This window comes from Lycorma delicatula, chromosome 4, assembly GCF_047948215.1.
Source record: "Lycorma delicatula isolate Av1 chromosome 4, ASM4794821v1, whole genome shotgun sequence".
NCBI classification, from domain to species: domain Eukaryota; kingdom Metazoa; phylum Arthropoda; class Insecta; order Hemiptera; family Fulgoridae; genus Lycorma; species Lycorma delicatula.
Genome location: NC_134458.1, coordinates 1,118,127 through 1,127,269, shown reverse-complemented (window position 1 = coordinate 1,127,269; position 9,143 = coordinate 1,118,127). Strand labels below are relative to the sequence as shown.

Sequence of the window (9,143 nt, the reverse complement as noted above, 5' to 3'; positions counted from 1 at the left end):
GGTTAGAAGACGCACTGTTGCCGTCCCGTACACGCATTGTGTAAGCACAATCTTTTAAACAAATAACGAATTTTTAATACTGTATAAAATATTATGAGAGGTGAAACAGTATTGGAAATAATTTTAGAGGGCGCGATTGTTTTCATAATTTATTTTGCTGTGACTGTACAAGAGATCGGTTGTTTATTTGAACGGTCGCGTTGCTGAGATAGGACAGAGAAATTACGTGTGTGAAAACAACGAATTTAACTTAATCCAGCAGTGGTCTCGGGTTGAAAGAAAAAAAGATGGCGCGGCGTACGCTGTTCTATTTAGGTCTTCCTGCTAACGGCTACGCTGTTTAATTAATATTATGTCTTATACTTTTTTAATTTAGATTCATGATTCTCATTATTGATTGAGGTAAGTCTTTTTTACATTAATATTATTTTAATATAACTGTTTCTAGTCATAATTCGTGTTATTATTTTTGTTTGAGTGATTTAACCGTACTTACCACGTAATGAAAACAATTTTTTGGTTAGAATACGATTTTCACCCGCTTATTTTTACAAAATAAATTATTATTCTTCTATTTTTTTATATCATATACAAACGGTTGTAATATTATTTACTATTTCTATTGTTAGCCAAATAGAATCGTGAAAGTAAACGAACAAAAATGAAACAAGTTACATGCTTGGTATATTTTAGGTTTTATTTATTTATTTTATTTGCAATTTAAAACTTACATGGTCATCCGTCAGATATATCGACAGATATACTAAATTGTTATTATTACATTATAATGTAATAACCAATTTTATGTAACAACTTAAGATATTATTAGTTTTATAATACTTATAATAGTAGTACAATTATAAAAATTAATTTTACAAAATTAGACTATATATTTAAAAACTAATGAACAAAACTATACTTAATTACAACAACGAATTACACAATTAATATCTTGTTGCAACAATTACATAAAGAAAATAAATAACTAAGCTTTAACCATTCAACAATACATTATTTATTGATTTACAATAATTATCAACATTAAAATAATAACTATAATCATGTTATAATTGTCTGGACTGCCAGTATAAATCCAACATGAATCCTGTTAGTACCTATTACTTTATAATTAATGCCCACTCAATGAGAAGTTTTTTTAAATCCTTTTTTTTCATTTTTACATTATTGATGTGATTCGGTAAAGAATTAAGTAATGCAGGAACAATGTACTTCTTTAATCGTTTACCATAGGTATTATTATATCTATCTGTGATAAAGCTCATTGCTCTCAAATTGTATCCACTTTCTACATTTACCCTGTATTCACTGTTGTAAAAGTTGTTAAAAATAATTAATAATTTAAATAGACCTCTAACTGACAGAAACCTTGTAAGATTATTTAAATTAGTGTTATAATTGTTATCAGAATCATAAAGAGCAATCAATTATTCGGTTTAATTCTGGCTCTATTTATTATGTTAAATTTTATTCATGATGATATTTCTAAGGAAATTACTTTTTAATTTATTAATGAATTTTAAGTTCATGGCAATTTTCTGCCACTCTTAGAATGGCTTAGATAGTAGTGGTAATTCATTAAATGAGTGTTCGGGGGGTGGTGTAATTGAAAATCATTCAATTGAGGATGATTTATTGTTTTTGAAAATTGTAATTCGTTTAAATGCTATAGCTTCTCATATAATAAATATGAATATTATAATTCTGATTATTGAAATTAATGATCCTATGGATGAAATTATGTTTCATGTCATGTAGTTATCTGGATAATCAGAGTATCGTCGTGGCATTCCTGCTAAACCTAAAAAGTGTTGTGGGAAGAATGTTATGTTTACTCCTAAAAATATGGTTGAAAATTGAATTTTTAATCATTTTTTATTTATTCTTATACCTGTTATTAGTGGGAATCAGTGGATGATTCTTGCTATAATGGCGAATACTGCTCCTATTGATAGTAGGTAATGAAAGTGGGCTACAACATAGTATGTATCGTGTAAAATTACGTCAATTGAAGAGTTAGCTAGAATTACTCCTGTTAATCCTCCAATAGTGAATAGAAATACAAATCCTATAGATCAAATCATTTGGGGTGATTTTTTTTTTGTTATTCCTTGTATTGTGGACATTCATCTGAAGATTTTAATTCCTGTTGGTACTGCAATAATTATGGTTGCAGAGGTGAAGTATGCTTGTGTGTCAATATCTATACCTACAGTAAATATGTGGTGTGCTCATACAATAAATCCTAAAATACCAATTGCTAGCATCGCATAAATTATTCCTAGATGGCCGAATGTTATTATTTTTCCTCTTTCGTTAGTAATAATGTGGGAGATTAATCCGAATCCTGGAAGGATTAAAATATATACTTCTGGATGTCCAAAGAATCAGAATAAGTGTTGATATAGGATTGGGTCTCCACCTCCTGTGGGGTCAAAAAATGAGGTATTAAAGTTTCGGTCTGTTAGTAGTATTGTGATTGCTCCAGCTAATACTGGTAATGATACTAGTAGTAAAACTGCTGTAATTAGGACTGATCAACAGAAAAGGGGTATTTTTTCTATAGTTATTCCTTTTGGTCGTATATTTATTGTTGTTGAAATAAAATTAATCGCTCCTATAATTGATCTTAAACCTGCGATGTGAAGAGAAAAAATAGTTAAGTCTACTGAAGGTCCTGAATGTGCGATTTGGGCTGAGAGAGGAGGGTAAACAGTTCATCCTGATCCTGAGCCCACAATTGATCTTGCAATTAAAAGTGTAATTGATGGTGGTAATAATCAAAATCTTATGTTAATTATTCGTGGAAATGCCATATCTGGTGCACCAATTATTATAGGAACTAGTCAGTTTCCAAATCCTCCAATTATGATTGGTATTACCATAAAGAAAATTATAATGAATGCGTGTGATGTTACGATGGTGTTATAAATTTGGTCATTTTTAATTATTGATCCTGGTTGTATTAATTCTAATCGAATAATTCTTCTTCTTATTGTTCCAAGTAATCTAGCTCAGAGCCCAAAAATAAAGTAGAGAGTTCCGATATCTTTGTGATTTGTTGAAAATATTCATTTATTCATTGAGAATGGGATGGCTGATTTAGGTGATAGATTGTAAATTTATTTAAGGTTTTAAACCTCTCATTATTTGTCTTGTATTCAATTATGATTCTATATTGCAAATATAGAGGTGCGTTACTTGCTAAGGCTTATTTATAATAATAATTTTAACTTTGAAGGTTAATAGTTTTTTCTAACTTAAATCCTTCTTTTTAGTTTAATTTAAAAATTATTATTATTGGAATTCCTATATAAATTTAAGATAATTGGTATAATTGATTCTTTTTTTATTATTTTTTTTATTTTTTATTTATTTGATTTGGTTATTGTAGGGATTATTATATTTAAGTATATGAATGTTGACATAATTGATGAAATTAATATAATTAGTGGAATTATTGGTGCTATACAAATTGTTGATTTTATAATTATTCATTTTATTAAAAATCCTGTAGTTTGAGGTATACCTCTTATTGATAATGATGAAATTATTAGGGATGTTTTTGTTAAGTTAGTTTGAGTATTAATTTGGTTTATAAAATTGATGTTATTTTTCTTGAATGTGTTTATCATGGTTAAGTTGATTGTGGTATACATAATTAATAGAAGAGTAAATTGTTGTTTTGAAATTATTAATGAAAAGATTATTACTGGTGAATTTGAAATTGATGAATATGCTATTAATTTTTTTAGTGATGTTTGTTTTCTTCCTGAGATTGGTGCTATGATTATCGATATAATTATTGATGTTATTATTAATTTAATTCTGGTTATTTGGGTTGCAATAATTGTAGGAATGATTTTTTGTATAGTTATAATTATTATGCATATCTCTCATCTTATTATTTGTATGATTCTTGGTACTCATAGGTGGAATGGGATTATACCTATTTTTATTAAAATTCTCATTATTATTAAAATTCTTTCATTAATGGGGCAGTTAATGATAGCATTAATAATTATTGAGGTTATTATAATTGATGATGATATTCTTTGAATAATTAAATATTTTATAGATTGTTCATTTATTTTATTTATTTTTTTTAAAAGGGGTAGAAAAGAAATTAAATTGATTTCTATAGATATTCATGAGAATATTATTCTGTTTGAGGATATTGTTATAATAATTCTTACGGTTATTGCTGTGATAAATATTATTTTTGATAAATTTATTTTAATTAAAAAGAGAATTTATTCATCGATGGGGTATGAACCCATAAGCTTAATTTAGCTTATCTTTTTGTAAAAGGATGTGTGATGCATTAAGAATTTTGATTTCTTTAGTTTCAGTTTAATTCTGGACCCTATTTTGTATTAAATTTATTTTATTTATGAGATAGTCTGCAGATGATCCCCATGCTGTCAAGCCGTATCGAATAACAGATTCAAACAAGGATGAATAGAGTAAGCATTTACAGTGAATCGGTAATAGAGGTGAGATGTGGTGGAATTTCATAGCAACCGCTCTTAAATTTTTACATATATGTTTTATATGGTGATCCCATCTAAAAAAAAGAGTCAAAATGTACACCCAAATATTTGTATTTGTCAGCATTCTGGAGATGTTCACAATTACAATTTATGTGGTAATTTTTTATACAGTCACATGTATGACAAATAATTTTTATCGGTCTTTGGGATCGAAGATAAGGAGATCTTACATTTAAAACAGCAGTTTTTTTAGCGTTAATAATTAGGCCTTTGTCATGAAGCCACTTTAATAGATTATTAAAAACTCTGCTTCTTCCAATCGCTTATGTCCAAATGCTAAAACACTATCATCAGCGTATTGCAACAGACATGAATTAGAGATCGTGCTAGACATATCATTAACTTACAGATTAAAAAGTGTTGGGCCCAAGATAGACCCTTGAGGCACGCCACTATCCGTTTCGTATCTATCACTATATTTATCTTTAATTTTAACAATAAGTTTTCTGTTACATAAATAGTTTTGTAGCATATTATTAAAAGGGCCATTAAACCCTAGCTTATTTAGGGCATCTAGAAGTTTATGATGGTCTAACGTATCAAAAGCTTTACGAAAATCTAAAAAAAGTAAGATTACACGGTTACATTTATTTAAGTTAATATTGACAAAATCAGATAAATCATTTATAGCATCGTTAGTCCCAATCCCCTTTCTGAAACCGTATTGAGTTTCATTGATTAATTTGTTATCATCAAGGTATTTAGTAACATGCATAGAGACATACCGTTCAAAAACTTTTTCGATACATGACAGTATAGAAATTGGCCGATAATTATTTAAATCTTTAAAAGAACCAGCTTTATAGATAGGTCTAACAATAGACATCTTCAGTAGATCAGGAACCCTCCTTGATTTAATTATATTGTTTACTATAATTGAAATTAAAGGGCTGACTTTATTAACGACATATTTCAAATCTTTGATCCGTATGCCATCTACACCTGGCGATTTTTTATCATTCATAGATGAAATTATATTTTCTATTTGTTTAGGATAACTTAAAGGTAAATGAAAAGACACAAGCTGCATGCAATTGCCACCCGTGAATTTCAAGAACTTATGTATACAATTATGTTTAATATCATCTACTGAAGTTACAAAGTGTTTACTTATAATGTCTGCAGCGACCTTACCCGCGTTATTAGATGTACCGCTTACATATTTAATTATAGTATCGTCTAAGTTACGCTTAGAGTGTAACCCCATCAAAGAGTTAAGTAGTTTCCAGTTACCCTTAATATCATTCTTTTGAAAATTTTTAAATTTATCATTAAAATACTTCTCCTTCGCTTTTTGTATTTCAATATTAATTTTATTTCTATATAATATGTAATCTTTTCGAATTTCCAGGTTAGCTGGTGGTTTTTTCCATTTTTTGAACAGTTTGTCTCTATTTTATTTAGAATGTCATCCGTCATCTATGGTTTTTTTCTATTTTGAATTTTAATCCTATCAGTATTTCTGCGAACTAAAGAACTGTTATACACAGAATTAATTATATCAACGAATTTCTCATATGCAGATGGATTATTATCCATCTTATTACCTAAGGTGTCATAATTTATGCTATCTAACTTATATCTAATTAAGGCATTATCTAAGTAAAATGAACCAAGACTGTCATCCATCGATCGTCGGGATGAATTCTTGTACAACAGATCTGCTATTGTCACATAGCGATCAGAAATTTTAGTTTCAATTACTCCAGAAAAAACGTAATCAGGAAAGCCTCTAATAAAAATGTGATCTATACAAGATCTAACAATTACCCCATCTCTTATTTCCTCCCTCGTTATATCAGATATGCAACACATGAATCCCGTTGTATGTAATAAGGTTTGATAGTAACTAACTACAGTATTTTCCTTAGTAAGATCAATGTTCATATCTCCGATTAAGACCGCATTATTATTATTATTACAATTATGAAGAATATTTTCAAGATCATGTAAAAATTCATGAACATTTAAATCTGGCGGTCTGTAAAAGCATATTATAGTAAAATCATCGGTCTTAACGCCCAATTTCACTGAAACCTGAATGCATAATAGTTCACAACTTGAGACAGTCAAATCCAACATTATTCTTTCAGCACTGAGTGTGCTACGACAAAGAATTAAAATACCACCACCAGACCTAATATTCCGGACACAGTGATAGGAGTCATGGCCATTAATCTGATAAAAATTAATTAAACTTATTTCATTATCCGTAATGTTTATCATTATCCATCGTTTCCTGAAGAAAGAGGACATTAATTAGTTGCATTTTTTCTTATGATTGTCATAAATTTTAACCGTCTGTGGCATAGATGGCACTAATAAGAACTTCTATCTCTCTCTGATAGTAATGGTGCTGGGTATATATAACCTTACCTGTTGTGAAAGAAATGAAAATATCATTTGTACTACTGAACACCATTTACATTTCAGTAAGTTAGTATATTGTTAGGTAAAAACGTGTACTATTTAGCTAAATGAAGTGTGTAACGGAAAACGACTTCATTCCTCACTCTCGTTAGCAATTCGGTAGACGTAAATTAATAACAAAGCCTTTTCGGACATGTGTTTGTATTAACTTTTTCCCCTATATTAAGCTCTAGAATCAGTTTCCAAATTATGTACTTTTCCTCCTGAATTATTCTGTATATATATATATATATATATATATATATATATAGAGAGAGAGAGATTACATTTTATAAAATTATTATTTTTTTAATATTTTCCATAATTTATTATAAGATATTTTCTCAATTAAAAGTTGTAATAATATTAACATTACAAATTCGATGCGGTGATGAACGTTTAAAAAAATTTAGATGGGATTACTTTCCCTTCAAAGTGAAAAATAATTTTTGTTACTTTATGAAATAATTTTATTTCATAGAATCAGTGGATAGTACATAAAAAATATATTAAAAATTAGAATTAAGTTTGATTTGGTATATTTATTTCTTTAATTGTTTTCTTATAATATTTAAGAGAATTATAATAAGGAATAAATATGCCGGAGGTTGGACATTTTTCAGTCTTCTTGAGAAGTTAGGTCTTATAAATAAATTATTCCTACAATACCTATTCTTTGGTAACAAATTAAATGATTTCTCTTTTTCTATCAACACCAACACACACCCGCGCTCGCGCGCGCGCCACTCCCCCTCACTCGATTTCTCTCACTCATTCACACACACACTCTTTCACTTCCCCTCACTCACTCACACGTGCGCGCGCGGTTAGAAAATTCTCGCGCCCTCTGAGGAACTTCTTCGCTACTAACTCGTGCCTTTCACGCTGCTTGTTATTTTTATTATTATAAACTTAAATATAATCCGAGTTAATTAAACGTTTTGAGTAACTGTTTTATTCTTAAACGCAATTTTATTTTATAAATAAGTTTATAAAATTCTATCATATTAAAAACTAAGACTGTTGTGAGACTAGTAAGTGCGTAATAATCTGTAAAAATGGACACATTGACAAGATGTCTACATCTTGTTAATTTTTTCTTTAAACCATAAGACTTCGCAACTGTTAATATACGTTTGGATTTATACTTTTTATGACTAACTGTTATTTATAAAGTAACATCGATCATATAGTTGTTAGTACGTCGGCTTCTAAATCTACCGGTCTCGGGTTTGATTCTGGGTAATAATTTGGCTTTTTTAAATATCTCATTAATTTCATTTCATCTCATCTCCGGTCGGTAAAATAAGTGTGCAGGTTATTACGAGGTCGTATGGAAATAAAACTAGAAAAATCTGATCTGTTACGTAATATTAAAATTTTTGAATAAATTATTTAAAAAAATGGATAACTTTATTCGAATAGTTTTAATATACGTATTAAAATTGAAGGAAATTTGTTATTTTAAATAAAATGTAATAAATATAAAATAACTGCGCTATTATAAATTTCCTAGATGTAACCGGGTATCGAATCTGGAACTTTTAGTCTAGCAGGTAAAGCTAGCAGGTAAAACCTCTCTAATAGCATGGAGGCATGTTACATCTAAAAAAGATTAATGCAATTTTTTTTTTTTTTAATTTCTTATTTGATATTTAAAAAATATAGTAACACTTAATAACAAAATTATATGTGCGCGCGCGTGTGGGTCGTATTTGCATTTACTATATATTGAACTTGATTACGTATATAACAAGTAAAAATCTCGTTATAACCCCTTTGTGTACGGTAGGCTGTTACCTAGGAACGCAAGGAAACTAGTTGAAAAGTGCATCGATGTCAACGGTGGAATTTTCAAACATATATTTTAAATTTAAAAAAAATATAAACCACAGTGAGTATTTTTGTTTTAAAGTAAATTAAAACTATTATTTTAATTTTTCAAATGTTAAACATATTTTACTAAATAAAAAAAGAAAACGGTTGTTTTTACTTTTATAAATCCTTACAGTTTTTTTTCCATAGAGTATATTACAACGATTTTTTCAGAATTAAACTCTCTACAAGTTTGTTTAACAAAGTTATTCTACTTCAAACCTAAAAAAACGTGATTTTCGTTACTGAACTTTTCTGTTCTACGCTGGATATCGTGAAAATAAGGGA

At 28.6% G+C, this 9,143-nt stretch overlaps 1 long non-coding RNA gene and 1 pseudogene across 2 annotated transcripts in view; one reads left to right on the top strand and one right to left on the bottom strand.

Annotated features, from left to right (window-relative positions):
* Positions 1 to 9,143, top strand: part of LOC142323037 (uncharacterized) — a 91,333-nt gene continuing 82,190 nt past the window's right edge. For both annotated transcript variants that reach the window (XR_012756010.1, XR_012756009.1), the window contains exon 1: positions 1 to 402. This is a non-coding gene — a long non-coding RNA (uncharacterized LOC142323037). The remainder of the gene's footprint in view (positions 403 to 9,143) is intronic.
* Positions 1,632 to 3,101, bottom strand: LOC142322805 (cytochrome c oxidase subunit 1-like; annotated as a pseudogene).